This window comes from Callorhinus ursinus, unplaced genomic scaffold (genome assembly GCF_003265705.2).
Source record: "Callorhinus ursinus isolate GAN/ISIS: 27379988/994484 unplaced genomic scaffold, GSC_fseal_2.0 scaffold103, whole genome shotgun sequence".
Taxonomy (NCBI): domain Eukaryota; kingdom Metazoa; phylum Chordata; class Mammalia; order Carnivora; family Otariidae; genus Callorhinus; species Callorhinus ursinus.
This window is the reverse complement of record NW_027397165.1, coordinates 712,593-735,715: the sequence shown is the minus strand read 5'-3', so window position 1 is coordinate 735,715 and position 23,123 is coordinate 712,593. Positions and strand designations below refer to the sequence as shown.

The window sequence follows — 23,123 nt, the reverse complement described above, 5'->3', positions numbered from 1 at the left end:
AAGTAAATAAATAAAATCTTTAAAAAAATAAAAATGGGAAGAAAACATGAATAGACATTTCTCCACAGAAGACATACAGATGGCCAACAGACACATGAAAAGATGCTCAACATAACTCAACATCTGGGAAATGCATATCAAAACTACAGTGAGGAGTGCCTGGGTGGCTCAGTCAGTTGGGCGTCCCACTCTTAATTTTGGCTCAGATCATGATCTCAGTGTTGTGAAATTGAGCCACACATGGGGCTCCACGCTCAGTGGGGAGTCTGTTTGAGAGTCTCCCTCTCCCTCTCTCTCTGCCCCTCCCCAACTCGCTCTCTCTCTCTCTCTAAAATAAATAAATCTTTAAAAAAAACTACAAAGAGCTACCACCTCACACCTGTCAGAATGGCTAAAATCAACAATACAAGAAACAACAGGTGTTGGCCAGGATGTGGAGACAGGGGAACACTTTTGCACACGTTGGTGAGAATGCAAACTGGTGCAGCCACTATGGAAAACAGTGTAGATTCCTCAAAATGTTAAAATTAGAACTACCCTATGATCCAGTAGTTACACTATTAAGTATTTACCCAAAGAATACAAAAATACTAATTCAAAGGGATACATGCAGCCTGATGTATAGAAGCATTATCTACAATAGCCAAATTATGGAAAGACCCCAAGTGTCCATCAACTGATGAATGGATAAAGAATATGTGAGATTTATATATAAATAAAATGGAATATGAATATGTGCTATGATGAATAATATGTGAGATTTATATATATATAATGGAATATTATTCAGCCATTAAAAAGAATGAAATCTTATCATTTGCAAGGACATGGATGGACCTAGAGAGTATAATTCTAAACAAATCAGGTCAATCAGAGGAAGACAATTACCATATGATTTCTTTTTTAAATTTAATTTAATTTAATTTTAATTCTAGTTAGTTAACATACACTGTCATATTAGTTTCAGGTGGCATAGATATTTTAACAATAATTGTTCTTCCAATCCAGAAGCATGAAATGTCTTTCCATTTCTTTGTGTCATCTTCAGTGTTGTGAAATCAAGCCCCACATGTTTTATAGTTTTCATCAATGTTTTATAGTTTTCAGAGTACAAGTTCTTTGTATACTTGTTTTCATCTGTTTGGTTAAGTTTCTTCCCAGGTATCTTATTATTTTTGTCACAATTGTAAATGTGATTATTTTCTTAATTTCTCTTTCTGCTGCTTCATTATTAGTTTATAGAAATGCAACAGATTTCTGCATATTGATTTTGTGTTCTACAACTTCATCGAATTTATCAGTTCTAGTAATTTCTTGGTGGAATCATTTTTTTAAATTTTTTAATTTAAATTCAGTTTAGTTAACATACAGTGTATTATTAGTTTCAGGGGTAGAATTTAGTGATTCTTCAGTTGCATATAACACCCAGTGCTCATTACATCAAGTGTCCTCTTTAATGCCCATCACCCAATTATCCCACCCTCCCTCCACTTTCCCTCCAGCAACTCTCAGTTTGTTTCTAACAGTTAAGAGTCTCTTATGGTTTGTTCCCTCTTTTTTTCTTATTTTGTTTTTCCTTCCCTTCCCCTATTTCATCTATTTTGTTTCTTAAACTCCACAGATGAATGAAATCATACGGTATTTGTCTTTCTATGACAGACCTATTTTGCTTAGCATAATATCCTCCAGTTCCATCCGCATCATTGCAAATGACAAGATTTCATTCTTTTTGATGGCTGAGTAATATTCCATTATATATATATATATACACCACATCTTTATCCATTCATCTGTCAATGCACATCTGGGCTCTTTCCATATTTTGGCTACTATGGACATTACTGCTATAAACATTGGGGGTGGGGCGCCTGGGTAGCTCAGTCAGTTAAGCATTTGCCTTCAGCTCAGGTCATGGTCCCAGGATTGAGGCCCCCATGGGGTTCCCAGCTTAGCGGGGAGCCTGCTTCTCCCTCTCCTCCTTGCTTGTGCTCTCTGTTGCTATCTCTGTCTCTCTCTTTCATATAAATAAATAAAATCTTTAAAAATTAAAAAAGAATAAACATTGGGGGTGCATGTGTCCCTTCAAATTGTTATTTTTGTATCCTTTGGATACCCAGTAGTGCAATTGCTGGGTCATTGGGTAGTCCTATTTTTAACTTTTTGAGGAACCTCCATTCTGTTTTTTTCAGAGTGGCTGCACTAGTTTGCATTCTAGTGGTGTTAATGTCCCCTAGTATTATTGTATTATTATCAAATAGTTCCTTTATGTTTGTTGTTAACAGTCTTATGTATTTGGGTTCTCTTATATTGGGTTCATAAATATTTACAATTGTTAGGTCTTCTTGTTGGATTGTTCCCTTATTATTATAAAGTATCCTTGTTCATCTCTTTTTACAGTCTTTGATTTTAAAGTCTATTTTCTCTGATATAAGTATTGCTACTCTGGATTTCTTTTCACATATATTTGCATGATAAATGTTTCTCTATCCACTCCCTAACAATCTGTAGGTGCCTTTAGGTGTAAAATGAGTCTCATGTCGACAGCGTATAGATGGGTCTTGTTTCTTTATCCATTCTGTGACCCTATGTCTTTGATTAGAGTGTTTAGTCCATTTATATTCAAAGTAAATATTGACAGATATGTATTTAGTGTCATTTTATTACTTATTTTCTGTTTTCTTCTTTTTTCAGTTTCTTAGTTTACATATAGTGTAACATTAGTTTCAGATGTACAATTTAGTGATTCAACACTTACATACAACACCCAGTGCTCATCACAAGTGAACTCCTTAATCCCCATCACCTATTTAAGCCACCTTCCCACCTACCCTCTGGTAACCATTAGTTTGTACTCAATAGTTAGGAATCTGTTTCTTGGTTTGCCTCTCTCTTTTTTCCTCTATGATCACTTGTTTCTTAAATTCCACATATGGGGGAAATTACTTGGTATTTGTCTTTCTCTGACTGACTTATTTTGCTTAGTGTAATACTGTCTACCTCAACCCACATGGTTATAAATGAAAAGATTTCATTCTTTTTTTGTTTCAGGTTTTTATTTAAATTCAGGTTATTAAACATACAGTGTAATATTAGTTTCAGGAGTAGAATTTAGTGATTCATCACTTAAATATAAACCCAGTGCTCATCACAAGTGCCCTCCTTAATATCCATCACTCATTTAGCCCATCCCCCATGCACCTCTCCTCCAGCAACTTTGTTTTTTTTCTCTATAGATAAGAGTCTGTTTTATGGTTTGCCTCTCTTTTCCCCCCGTGTTCAATCTGTTTCATTTCTTGAATTCCACATATGAGTGAAATCATATGGCATTCGTCCTTCTCTGTCTGACTTGTTTCATTTAGTATAATATACCCTAGCTCCATCCATGTTGTTGCAAAGGAGAAGATTACATTCTTTTTTATGGCTGAGTAACATTCCATTGCATATAACTTCTTTATCCATTCATCAGTCGATGGACATTTGGGCTCTTTCCATAATTTGGCTATTGTTGATAATGCTGCTATAAACAACATGGTGCATGTGTCCCTTTGAATCATTATTTATCCTTTGTGTAAATACCTACTAGTACAATTGCTGGATCATAGGGTAGGGTATTTTTAACTTTTTCAGGAAAATCCATACTGTTTTCCAGCATTGCTGCACTAGTTAGCATTCCCACCAACAGTGTAAGAGGGTTCCCTTTGCTTCAAATCCTCACCAGCACCTGTTGTTTCCTGTGTTGTTAATTTTAGCCATTCTGACATGTGTGAAGTGATATCTCATTGTAGTTTTGATTGGTATTTCCCTGATGATGAGTGATGTAGAGCATCTTTTCACGTGTCTGTTAGCTATCTGTATGTCTTCCTTGGAAAAATGTCTATTCTTTTCTTCTGCCCATTTCTTAACTGGATTATTTGTTTCCTGGGTGTTGAGTTTCATAAGTTCTTTATGTATTTTGGATACTAACCCTTTATCAAATATGTCATTTGCAAATATATTCTCCCATTCCATAGGTTGCCTTTTTTTCTTATTTTTTTATTATGTTATGTTAGTCACCATACAGTACATCATTAGTTTTTTTAATTTTTTATTGTTATGTTAATCACCATATATTACATCATTAGTTTTGGGTGTAATGTTCCATGATTCATTGTTTGCGTATGACACCCAGTGCTCCATGCAATACATGCCCTCCTTAATACCCATCACTGGGCTAACCCATACTCCCACCCCCACCCCTCTAAAACCCTCAGTTTGTTTCTTGGAGTCCATAGTCTCTCATGGTTTGTATCCCCCTCTGATTTCACCCCTTCCATAGGTTGCCTTTTAGTTTTGTGGACTGTTTCCTTTGCTGTGAAGAAGCTTTTTATTTTGATGAAATCCCAATAGTTTATTTTTGCTTTTGTTTCCCTTGCCTCAGGAGACATATCTAATAAGAAGTTGCTATGGCCAATGTCGAAGAGGTTACTTCCTATGTTCTCCTCTAGGATTTTAATGGTTTCCTGTCTCACATTTGGGTCTTTCATCCATTTTGAATTTATTTTTGTGTATAGTGTAAGAAAGTGTTCAGGTTCCATACTTTTGCATTTTTCCCAACACCATTTATTGAAGAGACTGTCTTTTTCCCACTTCATAGTCTTTCCTAATTTGTTGAAGGTTAATTGACTGTGTAGCTTAGAGCTTATTTCTGGGTTTTCTATTCTGTCCTATTGATCTATGTGTTTATTTTTGTGCCAGCTCCATAGTATCTTGATCACTATAGCTTTGTAATATAATTTGAAGTCTGGAATTGTGATGCCTCCAGCTTTGCTTTTCTTTTTCAATATTGCTTTGGCTATTCAGGGTCTTTGGTCATACAGATTTTTAGGATTGTTTGTTCTAGCTCTGTGAAAAAAATGCTGGTGTTATTTTAATAGGGATTACATTACATGTGTTGATTGGTTTGGATAATACAGACCTTTTAACAATATTTGTTCTTCCAATCCATGAGCATGGAATGTTTTTCCATTTCTTTGTGTCATCTTCAATTTCTTTCATCAGTGTTTTATAGTTTTCAGAGTATAGGCCTTTTACCTCTTTGGTTAGGTTTATTCCTAGGTATCTTTTTTGTTTTTGGTGCAATTGTAAATGGGATCAATTCCTTAATTTCTCATTTGGCACTTCATTATTGGTATATAGAAATGCAACAGATTTCTGTACGTTGATTTCATAAGATTTTGGTTGTTCCTGAAAGTTTTCTCTGATCTTTTCCTCTCTTTCTCTCTATCAGGGTTTTCTGGTTTTATTTAGTGATATATTTAGATTTCTTTCTCTTCATTCTTTGTATATCTATTAGTGGTTCTTGATATGTGTTTATAATTAGGTTTGTATATAACATCTTCTGCATACAGTGGTCTACATTAGGTTGATGGTCATGTAAGTTTTTTAAATTTTGTTTTTATTTTTATATTTATTTAAAATCAATTAATTAACATATAGTGTAATATTAGTTTCAGAGGTAGGGTTTAGTGACTCATCAGTTGCATATAACACCCACTGCTTATTATATCAAGTGCCCTCTTTAACGCCCATCACCCAGTTACCTCATCCCCACACCCCTCCCCTCCAGCAACCCACAGTCTGTTTACTATAGTTAAGAATCTCTTAGGGTTTGTCTCCATCTCTGATTTCATCTCATTTTGTTTTTCCTTCCCTTCCCCTATATTCATCCATTTTGTTTCTTAAATTCCACATATGAGTGAAATCATATTTGTCTTTCTCTGACTGGCTTATTTTGCTTAGCATAATATGCTCTAGTTCTATCCATGTGATTGCAAATGGCAAGATTTCATTCTTTTTGATGGCTGAGTAATATTCCTATATATATACATATACATACATATATATATACGTATATATATAGAGAGAGAGAGGGAAAGACTGAGTAATATATATATAGGCTGAGTAATATTCATATATATATATATATATCACATCTTTATCCATTCATCTGACAATGCACACCTGGGCTCTTCCTGTATTTTGGCAGTAAACACTGCTGCTATAAACATTGGGGTGCATGTGACCTTTCAAATCACTATGTTTGTATCCTTTGGATAAATACCTAGTAGCACAATTGCTAGATCATAGGGTAGTTTTATTTTTAACTTCTTGAGGAACCTCCATACTATTTTCCAGAGTGGCTGTTCCAGCTTGCATTCCCACCAACAGTGTAAGAGGGTTCCCCTTTCTCCACATCCTCACCAACACCTGTTTCCTGACTTATTAATTTCAGCCACTGTGATGGGTGTGAGGTGATATCTCACTGTGGGGTTTTTTTGTATTTCCCTGATGCTAAGTGATGTTGAGCATTTTTTCATGTGTCTGTTGGCCATTTGTATGTCTTCTTTGGAGAAATGTCTCTTCATGTTTTCTGCCCATTTCTTGACAGGATTATTTGGTTTTTAGATGTTGAGTTTGATGGTCATGTATGTTTTAACCAATTCTTTACTCCTCACCTCCCCACATTTTAGGTGTATGGCATCATATTTTACATCCTTTTATTTGTGATTTCTTTCACTAATTTTTACAGAAATATTCATTTTTACTGCTTTTGCGCTTCCTACTTTCATATGGTCACTTTTGGTCTCCCCTTTCCACTCAAGTCCCCAGTAATATTTCTTACAGGGCTGGCTTTGTTATCGTGAAATCCTTTAGTTTTTTGCTTGTCTGGGGAACTCTTTATCTTTCCATCCATTCTGAATGATAGCCTTGCTGGGTATTCTTGGCTGCAGATTTTTCCCATTCAGCATTTTGAACCTATCATGCCACTTTCTTCTGGCTTATAACTTTCTGCTGAGAAATTCCCTACTAGCCTTATGGGCTTTCCCTTGTATGTAACTGCCTTCTTTTGTCTTGATGCTTTAAAATTTTTTTCCTTCATCAGTACATTTTGCCATTTTAATTACAGTATGTCTTGATGTGGATCCACTTTTGTTGATTTTTGTTGGGGGTTCTCTTTGCCTTCTGGATCTGGTTATTTGTTTCCTTCCCTAGATTAGGGAAGCTTTCAGCTATTATTTCTTCAAATAAATGTACTCCCTTTTCTCTCTCTTCCTCTTCTGGGACTCCTATAATATGAATGTGATTACATGAGATGGAGTCACTGAGTCCCCTAAGTCTATTCTCATGTTGCATAATTATTTTTTTCCTCTTTTATTCAACTTGACTACTTTCCATTACTCTGGCTTCTAGGTCATTAATTCTTTCCTCTGCTTCCTCCAGCCTGCTGTTCATTCTATCAAGTATGTTTCTCATTCCATTTATTTATCTCTGCTATGTTATTCCTTATCCCTGTGTTAGGGGTCTCACTGATGTCTTCCACTCTTTTCTCAAGTCCAGTGAGTATCTTTATCATCATTACATTAAGTTATCTATCATGTATGTTACATTTATCTGTTTTGCATAGATCTCTGGTCATGGCCTTGTTCTGTTTTTTTGGGGGGGTGGGGATAAGTTTCTCTGTCTTCTCATTTTGTCTAAGTCTCTGTGCCTAGTTAGAGTTAGAGAGGAGACAAGTGTACTTTTTGGTTATATGAGTTATATTTGCACTATATTAAGTGGAAGCATTTTAGTGTAAATATGGGACTAAGGGTATATGTGGATATTGAACAACCAAAGGCGTGAAACTTAGTGACTGACTAACATCTAAATCCTCATCCTTTTGTGGAAGACTCCCCCCTCATTTGAATCTTGGTGGGAGGCAGACCCCACTTCCTACTGTGGAAACTGAAGATGGTCAGATAATTCCTTTCCCTGCCCACCAGGCAGCAAGGGCTGAATACTCTGCTTATGGCTTTGAATCTGGAGTCATAAACACAAAGGAGACAGGAATATAAAAACCATTAGATGGATAATAGATTAGAAGAATATATTTGCAATGTGCAAAAATGACAAAAGATTAATAACTAAAAAAGAAGACAATAAACCCAATAGGAAACTAGGCATAGGATACAGAGAGTAATTTACAGAAGGTAAAGTTGAATATATTGAGATTTTCAAGTTTGCTAATAAATAGGGAAATGAAAATTAAAGTAACAGTGAGAAATCACTACAAGAATGGCAATATGTAGAAATTCAGATATTATCAATGCTGATGAAGATGTGAGGAAAGGGAAAACCGTGGGTGGCAGTGTAAACTGATACAGGTATTCCAGAGATTAATTTGGCCATACCTCCTGAAATTAAATATGTGTAGAGCCTACAGTCCAGCAATCGTCCTCCTGAATACATCTTCCAGAGAAATTCTCTCACAGGTCCTTAAGGAAATATAGTTGAGGTTGTTTGTTATAGCATTGTTTGTTGTAGTGAAGAATTGGGAGCAATCTATGTGTCCAACACTATGGGACCAGATAAGCAAACTGTGGTATATTTATAGTATAGAAAACATAAAACAATAAAAAGAAATGAGCTAAATTTACTATAGCCATACAGATAGGTCTCCAAAGTCTAGCATTGAGTGAAAAGGTAAAAACAGAAGGAGATTTACAACATAACACCATTTATGTATTTATAAAACAACCTGTCTATTTTCATGGGTATGCATATATCTAAATAAACATATGGAAGATGGATTGGAAGTGTATAAACATGAAATAAACTCAAGTAGCTCACTGAGGTGGGCTGTAGAATGGGAGTGGGGATGGGAACTGAAAGAGAAAAATAATAATACAATGAAATAAAGCAAAAGTGGGGCCTTGAATGAACAGAGGAAAATAACGTGCCATAGATTGAAGAGCATGAGTAAGACAATGCCGAAGTTGACCACAAATAACTGGGACCAGACGGGAGACTTAGAGTTCATCCGTTAGTGGTGTGTGGTGGTAGGATGATGTCCAGGGGTTGCAGCAGTGGGGGTAGCAGGACCAGTAGCAGCATTCTAACTTGGCTGTTCACCCAGGGTGGCCTTAGCTGTGGCTTCTGTATCTCCAGGCTTCTGTGAACTACATTATAACTTTGTAATAAGTCCCTTTTCTACTTAAGTTAACTGGAGTTTCTGTTACTGACATCCAAGAATCCTGATTGAGACATCCTGCATTTCATTGGAGAACATCCTCAAGTAACTTCTTAAGAAAGGTAAAATTTGGGGTCTTTGCATGTCTGAAATGTAGCATTATTTTATCTTCATATTTGGATGATAGTTTGGCTTTAGAAGTCTATGTTCAAAATATTTTTTCTTCTGAAGTTTTGAAGGTATTTCATTTAGTGTGTAGTGTTGCTGATTAGAAGTTGTGTTCTATTATTTTCATTCTTTTGTTAGCAATCTGTTTCCCCACCTCTGAAAACTTATAATTTTTTAAAAAATTTATGTTCTGCTTTGAAATGTCACAATGGTAGGCCCGGTAGTGGGATATTTTATCCCTCATGTGTTTTGATAGACACATGGTGAGCAGGATCTTTTAATCTAAAGACTCATAACTCTCTACTCTGAAAAATTATTTTATTTATTAATGTTCTGTTCTTTTTTATTTAAATTCAATTAGCAAAGGTGTAGTACATCATTGGTTTTTGATATAATGTTCAATGATTCATCAGTTCAGTATAACACCCAGTGCTCATCACATCACATGCCCTCCTTAATGCCCATCACCTAGTTACCCTATCCCCCTACCCACCTCCCTTTTCCGCAATCCTCAGTTTGTCTCCCAGAGTCAAGAGTCTTTCATGGTTTGTCTCCCTCTCTGATTTCTTCCCATTCAGTACCCCCAACCCCTACTTCAATGGATAAAGATGTGGTTCATATATACAATGGAATATTACTCAGCCATCAGAAAGGATGAATATCTACATGGATGGAACTGGAGGGTATTATGCTAAGTGAAATAAGTCAATCAGAGAAACACAATTATCATATGGTTTCACTCATACGTCCTGTTCTTTATTTTTGTTCTTCTTTCTTTCTATAATTCCTATTATTTGGATGTATCTCCTGAATGATTGTCTTTGTCTTTGCATTTTATTTTCTCTCACTTTTTCCACATCTTTTTGTGGCTATTTTTAAAGATTTTTTTTATTGGGGTAATTGTAGATTCACATTCAGTTTTAAGAAATATATTTTGCTTAGTTTCCCAATTTATAACATTTTGCAGAATCTTAATTTGATATCGCAACTAAGATATTTTTAAAAATAGTATACTTTTATTTTTAATCAGTTGTATGTTTACAAAAAATTGAGTGGAAAGTACTGAGTTCCCACACACCTCCTCAATCTCCCCTCAGTTTGCCCTATTACTAACAACTTGCATTAGCGTGGTACATTTGTTACAATTGACAAGTTGATATTGGTATATTACTAATCACTAAACTCTATAGTTTATGTTAGGTTCATTCTGTGTTGTGCATTCTCTGGGTTTTGACAAATGCATTATGACACGTGTCCACCATTACAGTATTAAACCAAATATTTTTGCTACCCTAAAAATTACTTTTGCTCCATCACCCTCCCTCCCCCCAAACCCTTATCAACCAGCAATTTTATTTTGTCTCCATGGTATTGTTTTTTAAATTGTGGTGAAATACACATAACATATTTACCACTTTAAATATTTTTAAGTGTACAGTTCAGTAGTGTAAATATATTCACATTGTTGTGCAACCATTTTGCAGGAGTTTTTCATCTTGCAAAACTTAAAATATCTACTTATTAAACAACAACTCCCATTACTCCTTACACCTAGCCCCTGGGAGCCACCATTCTCCTTTCTGTCTCTATATGGATTTGACTAGTCAAGGTACCTCTATAAATAGAATCATACAGTATTTGTCTTTTTGTGACCACCCATTTCATTTAGTGTAATGTCCTCAAATTCATCTATGTTGTAGCATGTGTAAGAATTTCCTTCCTTTGTAAGGCTAAATAATATTTCATTTTATGTATATGCCACATTTTGTTTCTTCATTCCTCTGTCAGTGGACACTACTGTTGCTTCCACTTCTTGGCTACTGTGATTAATGCTGTGATGAACATAGTAAAAATATGTCCTCAAGACCCTGTTTTCAATTCTTTTGGGTGTATACCCAGAGTTGAATTGCTGGAACATATGGTAATTCTACTTATAGTTTTTTGGGGAACCACCACACTGTTTTCCATAGTGGCTACACCATTTTACATTTACAACAGCAGTGCTCCAGGGTCCAATTTCTCTACATCCTTGCCAAAATTTGTTATTTTTGGGGTTTTTTGATGGTAGCAATCTTAATGGGTATAAGCTGATACCTTATTATAATTTGAATTTGCATTTCCCAAATGATTAGTGACATTGAGCATCTATTCATATGCTCATTGGTCATTTTTATATCTTCTTTGAAGAAATGTCTCCTCAATTCATTTGCCAATTTTAAAAATAGGGTTTTTGGGGTGCCTGGGTGGCTCAGTCATTAAGTGTCTGCCTTTGGCTCAGGTCATGATCCCAGGGTCCTGGGATCGAGTCCCACATCAGGCTCTCTGCTCCACGGAAAGCCTGCTTCTCCCTCTCCCACTCCCCCTGCTTGTGTTCCTGCTCTCGCTATGTCTCTCTCTGTCAAATAAATAAATAAAATCTTTAAAAAAATAAAAAAATAAAAATAGGTTTTTGTGTTGTTGAGTTGTAGAAGTTCTTTATATACTCTGGGTATCAATCCCTTATCAGATCTATGACTTGCAAATATTTCCCCCATTCCATAGGTTGCTTTTTAACTCTGTTGATTGTATTTTTTGATATATGGAAGTTCTTAAAAGTTTGATGGGGTCCAATTTATCTGTTTTTACTTTTGTTACTTGTACTTCTGGTGTCATATCCAAGAAATCATTGCTAAATCTGATGTCATGAAGCTTTTTACCAATGTTTTATTCTGAGTTTTATCATTTTACATGTATGTTTAGACCTTTGTTTCCTTGGGACCCCTGGGTGGCTCAGTCAATTAAGTGTTTGCCTTCTGCTCAGTCATGATCCCAGGGTCCTGGGATCCAGTCCTGCATCGGGTTCCCTGCTCAGCCCCTTCTCCTGCTTGCTGCTCCCCCTGCTTGTGCTGTCTCTCTTGCTCTCTCTCTGACAAATAAATAAATAAGATCTCTTAAAAATTTTTTAGAAAAGATCTTTGGTTCCTTTTAAGATAATTTTTGTAAATGGTGTAAGAACTTCATTCTTTTGATGTGGATCTCATTTCCCCAACACTATTTGGTGAAGGGTCTGTCCTTTCTCCATTGAATGGTCTTGGCACCATTTCTCAAATTTGTGAGCATAGAGTTGCTCATATTTCTTTTTTTTTACATTCTTAACATATTTTATTATATTGGCTGGAATGCTCTAAATTCATGAAAGCCTTTGAGAAAATCTTCAATTCCCAACCCTTTAAAAAAGTGTGTTGAACCCCACCCCCCCAAAAAAAAGAGAAAAAGAAAAAAAAGACAAAATAGAGAAGTAATGATTTGGACAGATACAGAACAGCATGCCTTAGTTCCTCCCATATCCCCAGCTGCTATTTGGTGATGAAGAATTCTCAGAAAGCAGATGTTTTTAAAATTCATATATGATCTCACCAGTGTAAGAACCAATAACAACACTGATCTGGTGCCTCTGCTCACTCTTTGCAGACCATTTTTTAAATTCCTAAGGTGTAATTATACATTTCACATGCATTTGTTAGATATGTAAACATTGTGTTTATATCCCACATGAGTCAGGCTAAAGGTTTTCTAAATACTGTGTGTGGCACTAGAAACTTCATGCTGTATCAAGTCAGTATCAGTATTAAGCTAAGGGACTCTATAATGAAATATCATAGACATTTACTGAAAACCAGTATAAAAATCTGGCCCAGAAAGACCAGAACAGAAATATGCAATTTTCTTGATTTAAGATGGTCAAATGTGTGTTTAAAAAAAAAAAAAAAAAGCTCTACACACTGTTTAAGACAAGTATGTATAAGAAGCTTTTTTGTGTGTACTGACTTTATCATGACAACTCTAGCTGATTCTTTATGAAGGTTTGGGGATACACATGTTCAGCAGTGCACAAGAGAAATAAACTCTGAAAAAGGCAATTTCTTGGGTTTAGGAAGGATGGTATTCTGGGAAGTACTTCAGAGGAATGGAGAATAATTCTAGGATTAGAGCCAGGAAGGACTGGAAGACTTCAGGAGATGCTTCAGATTCTTCTAGATTTTGAATGTTGAAGAAGCCACTGAAGTGTGATATCTATATTATCCTTTTCTTTGCAAGAAACTGAATAGCAGCAAATCTCTCTATCGTGAATAGCAGACAGGTTCATTTTTTCAATTAGCTGTTTCTCATCCAAGGCATTAGGAAGATCTCTCTTGTTTCCAAGTACTAGCACTGGAATTCCTTGTAATGGTGGTTTATCTAGAAGATTATGTAGTTCATTTCGAGAGGCTTCTTCTATCTTTTCACGATCGGCAGCATCTATCATGTAAACAATGGCATTGACTCCTCTGCAGTACCGTTCCCACATGCTCTGGAATCGGGGTTGTCCTCCTATGTCCCAAATCTTTATTGTGACGTTACTTTTAGTTACTTTCCTCATGTTGAAGCCCACTGTGGGTATTGTATGTTCACTGAATTGACCTGACGCAATGACATTGACAAAGGCGATCTTGCCTGACTACTGCAGCCCCACTAGCGTCAGCTCCATCTCCTCCTTCCGGAAGAGTGAGCGAAACCAGTCCAGCAGGTGGGAGATGAATGCCAGCATGATCGCGGCTGGGAGGGAGAACAGCAGCAGCGACGGCTCCCACAAAAACAGGCCTCAGTCCCAACCCCTCAATGGCTCCTCAGGGCCATGGCACACCACTGGCCCATAATATTTCTTTATTATCCTTTTAATGTCTATGTTGAAGAATCTGTCCTTTCTCCATGGTCTTGGCACCAGTTCTCAAATTTGTGAGCATAGAGTTGCTCATAATATTTCTTTATTATCTTTTTAATGTCTATGGGATCAGTAATGATGACCCCTCTTCTATTTCTGATATTAGTAATTTTGATATCAGTAATTAATGTCTAGAGTTTTTTCTTAGTTAATCTGGCTAGAGGTTAGTCAATTTTTTTCTAAAGATTTATTTATTTATTTATTTTAGAAAAAGAGAGAGAGTGGAGGGAGGGGCAGAGGCAGAGAATCTTCAAGCCGACTCCCCACTGAGTGTGGAGCCCAATGCAGGACTCATGTCCCATGACCCATGAGATCATGACCTGAGCCTAAACCAAGAGTTGGATGCTTAACTGACTGAGCCACCTAGGTGCCCCTTGGTTAATCAATTTTATTTATCTTTTCAAAGAATCAGGTTTTGCTTTCATTGATTATTCACTGTTGATTTCCTATTTTTAATTTAATTGATTTGTGCTTTAACTTTTCTTTTCTTCTGCTTATATTGGATTTTGTTTGTTCAGCTTTTTCTAGTTTTCTAAAGTGAAAGTTTATATGATTGGTTTTTAGATCTTCCTTATTTTCTGATATATGCATTCAATGCTATAAATGACAATCTAGTCACAGCTTTTACTACACCCCACAAATTTTGGCAATGTATGCTTTCATATTCATTTGGTTTGAAATATTTTAAAAATTCTCTTGTGATCCATGTGTTTTCAAGAAGTGTGTTGTTTAATCTTCAAGTATTTGGGGGTTTTCCAGATATGTTTATATTAATTCCCTTGTGATCTAGGACATACTTAGTAGGATTTCTATTCTTTCGAATCTGTCAACATGTGTTATGGCTCAGAATGTGGTCTATCTTGTGAATGTCCTTTCCAACTTGAGAACAATGTGTATTCCACTGTTGTTGGAGGAAATATTCTATGGATGTCAATTAAATGCAATGGCATTCAGTTCAACTGTGTCCTTATTAATAAATATTTTCCCCTCAGTGGTTTCTTTCAAGAATTTTTTTGTCTTTGATATTCTTTAATGTGACTATCATGTGTCTAGGTGTTGTTTTATTTTTGTTTTGTTTTGTTGCTTTTGGTATTTATACTGCTTGGTGTTCTCTGAGTTCCCTAATTCTGTGGCTTGGTGTCTGACGTTAATTTGGTCATTATTTTGGTCAGTCATTATTACTCCAAGTATTTCTTCTGTTCCCTTCTCTCTGTCTTCTCCTTCTGGTATTCCCATTACACATATGCTACACCATGTCTAATTGTTCCACAGTTCTTGGATAATCTGTTAGGTCTTTTCACTTTTTCTCTCTTGCATTTCAGTTTTGGAGGTTTCCATTAACATTTCCTCAAGCTCACTGATTCTTTTTTTCAGCCATGTCCAGTCAATTGATAAGCCCATCAAAGGCATTCTTCATTTCTGTGTATTTGATTTCTTACATTTCCTTTTTATGCTTTCTTAAGCTTTCCTAACTCTCTGATTGCATTACCCATCTGTTCTTGCATATTGCCCACTTTTTCTGTTAAAGCTCTCAGCATATTAATTGTAGTTATTTTACATTCCTTGTCTGATAATTCCAACACCTCTACTATTTCTGATTCTTGTTTTGATGCCTGCTGTGTTTGTTCTAAGTGTGTTTTTGTCTTTTAGTATACCTTGGAATTTTTTGTAGAAAGCCAAAATAATGTACGGAGTAAAATGAACTGAGATAAATAGGCCTTTAATGTGAGTCTTGTGTTTATCTAGCTAGGGGTTAGCCTGTGCTTATAGGGTTTCCTGTAGCTTTAGGAGTCAGAAGATGAAATTTCCTCTGTTGTTCATATTTTTGTCTCCTTATTGCCTTTTGTTTTCCCTTGGAATCTCTTCTCTTTTATAGATTTTATTTATTTTTGAGAGAGAGAGAGAGAGCATGAGCAGGGGGAGGGGCAGAAGGAGAGGGAGAGGGACATGCAGACTCCCTGCTGAGCTAGGAGCACAATGCAGGGCTCCATCCCAGGACCCCAAAAGCATGACCTGAGCCAAAGTTAGTCACTTAACTGACTGAGCCACCGAGGTGCCCCTGAAATCTTTTCTTAAGTAATGTATGTGGTGCATGGTTTGTTCAGTTGTATTCCTCTGTTATTATACAGGAGTTCTACTGTGCTAAGGTGTCAGGTGAGGAGAATTGTTCTGTATTCCTAGGATGAGATCTCCATCTGTTATTGACCTGGCCCTTAGACTGAACTTCAAAAGTGCTTCTCAGTTTTGTTTTTGTTTTCCTTCTTAGGTGAAACAGGAGGGCTACAAAGGACTGGAGTTTGGTGTTTTCATCAGGTCAGTTAGTATCTGTGGTAAAATCATTCCTCTTAAGAGCAAACCTTGTTTAGGAGAACACAATGCTGTGTATGTATTTAAAATGACCACTATTCCTCTCCCCCTACCAGATGCAGGAGAGAATTTTCCCCCAAGCTTCACAATGAGAACCTGGTCGAATGCCTGAAATTAAATCTCGGGAGTGTCAGAAACCACTAATACTAGGCTTCCCTGGAGGTTTTTTGTAAGATTTTATTTAAATTCCAGTTAGTTAACATACAGTGTAATATTAGTTTCAGGTGTACAATATAGTGATTCAGCACTTTCATACAATACTTGGTGCTCATCACAAGTGCACTCCTTAATCCCTATCACCTATTTAACCCATTCCCCTACCCACCACCTCTCTGGTAACCATTACTTTGTTCTCTATAGTTAAGAATCTGTTTCTTGATATCTCTCTCTTTCTCTCTCTCCCCTTCCTTCCCTCCCTTTTTCCCCTTTGCTTGTTTTGATTCTTTAAATTCCACATATGAGTGAAATCAGGTCTTTCTCTAACTGATTTATTTCACTTAACATAATACTCTTTAACTCCATCCATGTCATTGCAAATGGTAAGATTTCATTCTTTTTTATGGCTGAGTAATATTATATATATACACACACATACACACACATACATACCACATCTTCTTTATCCATTCATCAATTGACCAACATTTGGGCTGTTTCCATAATTTGGCTACTGTAGATAGTGCTGCTATAAACATAGGGGTTCATGTATATCTTTGAATTAGTATTTTTGTATTCTTTGAGTAAATACCTAGCAGTACAATTGTTGGATTATAGGGTATTTTTATTTTTGAGGAACCTCCATTCTGTTTTCCAGAGTAGCTGCACCAGTTTGCATTCCCACCAGCAGTGCAAGAGAGTTCCCTTTCTCCACATCCTCACCAACACCTGTTGTTTCCTGTGTTAATTTTAGCCATACTAACAGGTGAGACGTAATATCTCATTGTAGTTTTGATTTGTATTTCCCTGATGATGAGTGATGTTGAGCATCTTTTCATGTGTTTGCTGGCCATCTGGATGGCTTCTTTGGAAAAATGTCTATTCATATCTTCTGCCCATTTTTTCAGAGGTGGGACGGGCAGAAGGAGAGGGAGAGAGAGAATCTTTAGTAGGCTTCACACGCAGTGCAGAGCCCTATGTGGGGCTCAATCTCACCACCCTGAGATCATGACCTGAGACGAAATCAAAAGTCAGATGCAAAACCGACTGAGCCACCCAGGCAGCCCAACTTCTGTCCACTTTTAAATGGGATTATTTGTATTTTGGGGTGTTCACTTTTATAAGTTCTTTATATATTTTGGGAACTAACCCTTTACCAGCTGTGTCATTTGCAAATATATTCTCCCATTCTGATGGCTGTCTTTTAGGGTTTTTTTATTATTATTTCCTTCACTGTGCAGAAGCTTTTTACTTTAATGAAGTCCCAATAGGTTATTTCACTTTTGTTTCCCCTGTTACAGGAGGCATATCTAGAAAGATGTTGCTTTGGCCAACATCAAAGAGGTTACTGCCTGTGTTCTCTTCTAGGATTTTGTTGGTTCCTGTCTCACATGTAGGTCTTTGATCCATTTTGTTTTACTTTTTTGTATGGTGTAAGAAAGTGGTGGAGTTTCATTCTTTTGCATGTTACTGTCCAGTTTTCCCAACACCACTTGTTGACAAGGCTGACTTTTTCCCATTGCATATTCTTTCCTGCTTTGTCAAAGATTATTTAACCATATACTTGTGGGTTTATTTCTGGGTTTTCTATTGTGTTCTATTGATCTATGTGTCTATTTTTCTGACAGAACTATATTGTTTTGATTACCACAGCTTTGTAATATAACTTGAAGTTTGAATTATGATGCATCCAACTTTGCTTTTCATTTTCTTTTTTTAAAAATTTTATTTAAATTCAGTTTAAGTAACATACACTATATTTTCAGGGGTAGAATTTAGTGGTACATCAGTTGCATATAACATGCATTGCTCATTACATCAAGTGCCCTCCTTAATGCCCATTGCCCAATTACCCCATCCCCCCACCCACCTCCCCTCCAGCAACCCTCAGTTTGTTTCCTACAGTTAAGAGTCTCTTGTGGTTTGCCTCCCTCTCTGTTTTCATCTTATTTTATTTTTCCTTCCCTTCCCCAATGTTCATCTGTTTTTTTTCTCAAATTCCACATATGAGTGAAATCATATGGTATACGTCTTTTTCTGACTTATTTTGCTTAGCATAATACCCTGTAGTTCCATCCACTTCATTGCAAATGGCAAGATTTCATTCTTTTTAATGGCTGAGTAATATTCCATTGTGTATATATGCCACATCTTTATCCATTCATCTTTTGGGGGACATCTGGACTCTTTCCATATTTTAGCTATTGTGGACATTGCTGCTATAAACATTGGGGTGCATGTGCCCCTTCAAATCTTACTCTTACACAACAATCTTACTCTCTTACACAACGATCTTACTATCTTACACTCTTACACAACGATCACTATGTTTGTATCCTTTTGACAAATACCTAGTAGTATAATTGCTGGGTCATAGGGTAGCTCTATTTTTAACTTCCTGAGGAAACTCCATACTGTTTTCTAGAGTGGTTGTACCAGCTTGAATTCCCACCAACAGTGTAAGAGGGTTCCCCTTTCTCCACATCCTCACCAACATCTGTCATTTCCTGGCTTGTTAATTTTAGCCATTCTGATGGGTGTGAGGTGTTATCTCACTGTGGCTTTCATTTGTATTTCCCTGATGCCCAGTGATGTGGACCATTTTTTCATGTGTCTGTTAGCCATATCTATGTCTTCTTTGGAGAAATATCTGTTCATGTCCTCTGCCCATTTCTTGACTGGATTTTTTGTTTTTTGGGTGTTAAGATTGATAAGTTCTTTATAGATTTTGGATACCAGCCTGTTATCAGAAAAGTCGTTTGCAAATATCTTCTCCCATTCTGCAGGTTGCCTTTTAGTTTTTTCAACTGTTTCCATTGCTGTGCAAAAACTTTTGTATCTTGATGAAGTTCCAATAGTTCATTTTTGCTTTGGTTTTCTTTGCCTTTGAATATGTGTCTAGAAGAAGTTGCTGTGGCCAAGGTCAAAGAGATTGCTGCCTGTGTTCTCCTCTAGGATTTTGTTGGATTCCTGTCTCACATTGAGGTCTTTCATCCATTTTGAGTGTACTTTTGTGTATGGTTTAAGAAAGTGGTCAGGTTTCATTCTTCTGCATGTGACTGTCCAATTTTCCCAACACCATTTGTTGAGGAGACTGTTTTTCCCATTGGATATTCTTTCCTGGTTTGTGGAAGATTACTTGGCCATACTGTTGTGGGTCCATTTCTGGGTTCTTTATTGTGTTCCATTGATCTGTGTGTCTGTGTTTGTGCCAGTACCATACTGTCTTGATGATTACAGCTTTGTAATACAGCTTGAAGTTTGGAATTGTGATGCCTCCCACTTTGGTTTTCTTTTTCAACATGCCTTTGGCTATTTGGAGTTTTTTCTGGTTCCATACAAAATTTAGTATTGTTTGTTCCAGCTCTGTGAAAAATGTTGATGGTATTTTGATAAGGGTTGCATTGAATATGTAGATTTCTTTGGGTAGTAAAGACATTTTGACAATATTTCTTTTTCCCATCCATGAACATGGAATGTTTTTCCATTTCTTTGTTTCTTCCTCAATTTCTGTCATGAGTGTTCTATAGTTTTCAGTTTATAGATCTTTTACCTTTTTGGCTAGGTTTATTCCTAGGTATCTTATGGTTTTTGGTGCAGTTGGAAATGGGATTGATTACTTGATTTCTCTTTCTTCCTGTTAGTGTATAGAAATGCAACTGACTTCTGTAAATTGTTATTATATCTTACAAATTTGCTGAATTCCTGTATCAGTTCTAACAAATTTTTTGGTGGAGTCTTCTGGGTTTTCTACATAGAGTATCATGTCATCTGTGAAGAGGGAAGTTTAACTTCTTTTCCAATTTGGATGCCTTTTATTTCTTTTTGTTGTCTGATTGCTGAGGCTAGGACTTCTAGTACTATGTTGAACAACAGTGGTGAGAAACAACATCCCTGTCATATTCCTGACCTTAGCGGAAAACTCTCAGTTTTTCCCCATTGAGGATACTATTCTCTATGGGTCTTTTATATATGGCTTTTATGATACTGAGGTATATTCCCTCTATCCTTACTCAGCAGAGAGTTTTTATCAAGAAAAGATGCTGTATTTTGTGAAATGTTTTTTCTGCATCTATTGAGAGGATCATATGGTTCTTGTGCTTTCTTTTATTAATGTGGTGCATCACATTGATTAATCAATGCCGTTGTTGAACCACCCCTGCATCCCAGGAATAAATCCCACTTGATCGAGGTGAATAATCCTTCTAATGTACTTTGGATCTTATTAGCTAGTATCTTGGTGAGAATTTTTGCATCCATGTTCATCAGGGATGTAGGTTTGTAATTCTCCTTTTTAGTGGGGTCTTTTTGTCTGGTTTTGGAATCAAGGTAATGCTGGCCTCATAGAATGAGTTTGGAAGTTTTCCTTCCATTCCTATTTTTTGGAACAGCTTCAGAAGAGTAAGTATTAATTCTTCTTTAAATGTTTGGTAGAATTCTTCTGGGAAGCCATCTGTCCCTGGACTCTTGGTTTGGGGGAGATTTTTGATTACTGTTTCAATTTCTTTGCTGGTTATGGGTCTGTTCAGGTTTTCTATTTCTTCCTCTTTCAGTTTTGGTCATTTATATGTATCTAGGAATGTATCCATTTCTTCCAGATTGCCTAATTTGTTGGTGTATAATTGCTTATAATATTCTTTTATAATTGTTTGTATTTCATTGTTGTTGGTTGCGATCACTACTTTTTCATTCGTGATTTTATTTATTTGTGTCTTTTCTCTTTTCTTTTTGGTAAGTCTGGCTAGGGGTTTATCAATCTTATTAATTCTTTCAAAGAACCAGCTCCTGGTTTCATTGATCTGTTCTACTGTTTTTTTTTTTATTCCTATGTCATTGATTTCTACTCTAATCTTTATTATTTCTCTTCTCCTGCAGGATTTAGGCTTTACTTGCTGTTCTTTTTCCAGATCCTTTAGGTGTAGGGTTAACTTGTGTATTTGAGACTTTTCCTGTTTCTTGAGAAAGACCTGTATTGCTATGTGCTCCCTTCTAAGGACCACCTTTGCTGCATCCCAAGGGTTTTGAACTGTCGTGTTTTCATTTTCCTTTGCTTCCATGTATTTTTAAAAAAAATTTTTATTAACATATAATGTATTATTTGTTTCAAGGGTACAGGTCTGTGATTCATCACTTTTACACAATTCACAGAGCTCACCATAGTACATACCTTCCTGAACCATGTATTTTTTAATTCTTCTTTAATTCCTTAGTTGACCCATTCATTCTTCAGTAGGATGCTCTTTAATCTCCATGTGTTTGTGGTCCTTACAAATTTTTCTTGTGATTAACTTCAAGTTTTATGGCATTGTGGTCTGAAAATATGCATGGTATGATCTCAACCTCTTTTATACTTGTTGAGACCTGATTTGTGACCCAATATGTGATCTATTCTGGAGAATGTTCCATGTGCACTCAAGAAGAATGTGTATTCTGCTGCTTTAGGATGAAATGCTCTGAATATAACTTTTAAGTCCATCTGGTCCAATGTGTCATTCAAAGACCTTGTTTCCTTGTTGATCTTCTGCTTAGATGATCTGATCATTGCTGTCAGTGGGGTGTTAAAGTCCCCTATTATTATTGTATTGTTATCATTGAGTTTCTTTAATTTTGTTTTTAATTGCTTTATATATTTGGCTGCTCAAATGTTAAGGGCATAAATATTTATAATTGTTAGATCTTCTTGTTGGATAGACCCTTTTATTATGATATAGTGTCCTTCTTCATCTCTTATTACAGTCTTTGGTTTAAAATCTAGTTTGTCTGATATAAGGATGGCTATTCCAGCTTTCTTTTGATGTCCAGTAGCATGTAGATGGTTCTCCATCCCCTCACTTTCAATCTGGAGGTGTTTTGGCATTTATTTTTTTTATTTATTTATTTTGATTTAATTCCAGTATAATTAACATACAGTGTTATATTAGTCTCAGGTGTATTTTATGGTGACTAACATAACATAATAAAATAAATTTTTTTAAAAAAGTACACTTATGATGAGTACTGAGAAATGTGTGAAACTGTGGAGTCACTCTATTGTTTTTGCATTTAAAATGAGTTTCTTGTAAGCAGCATATCAATGTCTCTTTTATCCATTCTGATATCCTATGTCTTTTGATTGGAGCATTTAATCCATTTACATTCAGAGTAATTACTGAAAGATATGATTTAGTGCTATCGTATTACCTGTAAAGTTGCTGTTCCTGTAGATTGCCTCTGTGCCTTTCTGGTTTGTGACTTTTGGGCTCTCTCTCCGCTCAAAGGATCCCCTTTAATATTTCTTGCAGGGCTGGTTTAGTGTTCATGAAATTCCTTTAATTTTTGTTTGTCCTGGAAACTCTTTATCTCTCCTTCTATTCTGAATGACAGACTTGCTAGACCAAGTATTCTTGGCTGCATATTTTTCCCATTTAGCACTTTGGCTATATCATGCCAGTCCTTTCTGGCCTGTCAGTTCTCTGTGGACAGGTCTGCTGCCAGCCTTATGTGTCTCCCTTATAGGTTAAGGACCTCTTGATCTGAGCTGCTTTTAGGATTTTTTCTTTATCTCTGAAATTTTCAAGCTTCACTATTATGTTGGGGTTTTGACCTATTTTTATTGATTTTGAGGGGATTCTCTGTGCCTCCTGGACTTGAATGCTTGTCTCCTTCCCCAGATTAGGGTAGTTCTCAGTTATAATTGGTTCCGATAAACTTTCTACCCCTTTC

At 36.2% G+C, this 23,123-nt stretch overlaps 1 pseudogene; it reads right to left on the bottom strand.

Annotated features, from left to right (window-relative positions):
* Nucleotides 1-12,965: 12,965 nt before the first annotated feature.
* Nucleotides 12,966-13,724, bottom strand: LOC112808790 (ADP-ribosylation factor-like protein 8B pseudogene; annotated as a pseudogene).
* Nucleotides 13,725-23,123: the final 9,399 nt, after the last annotated feature.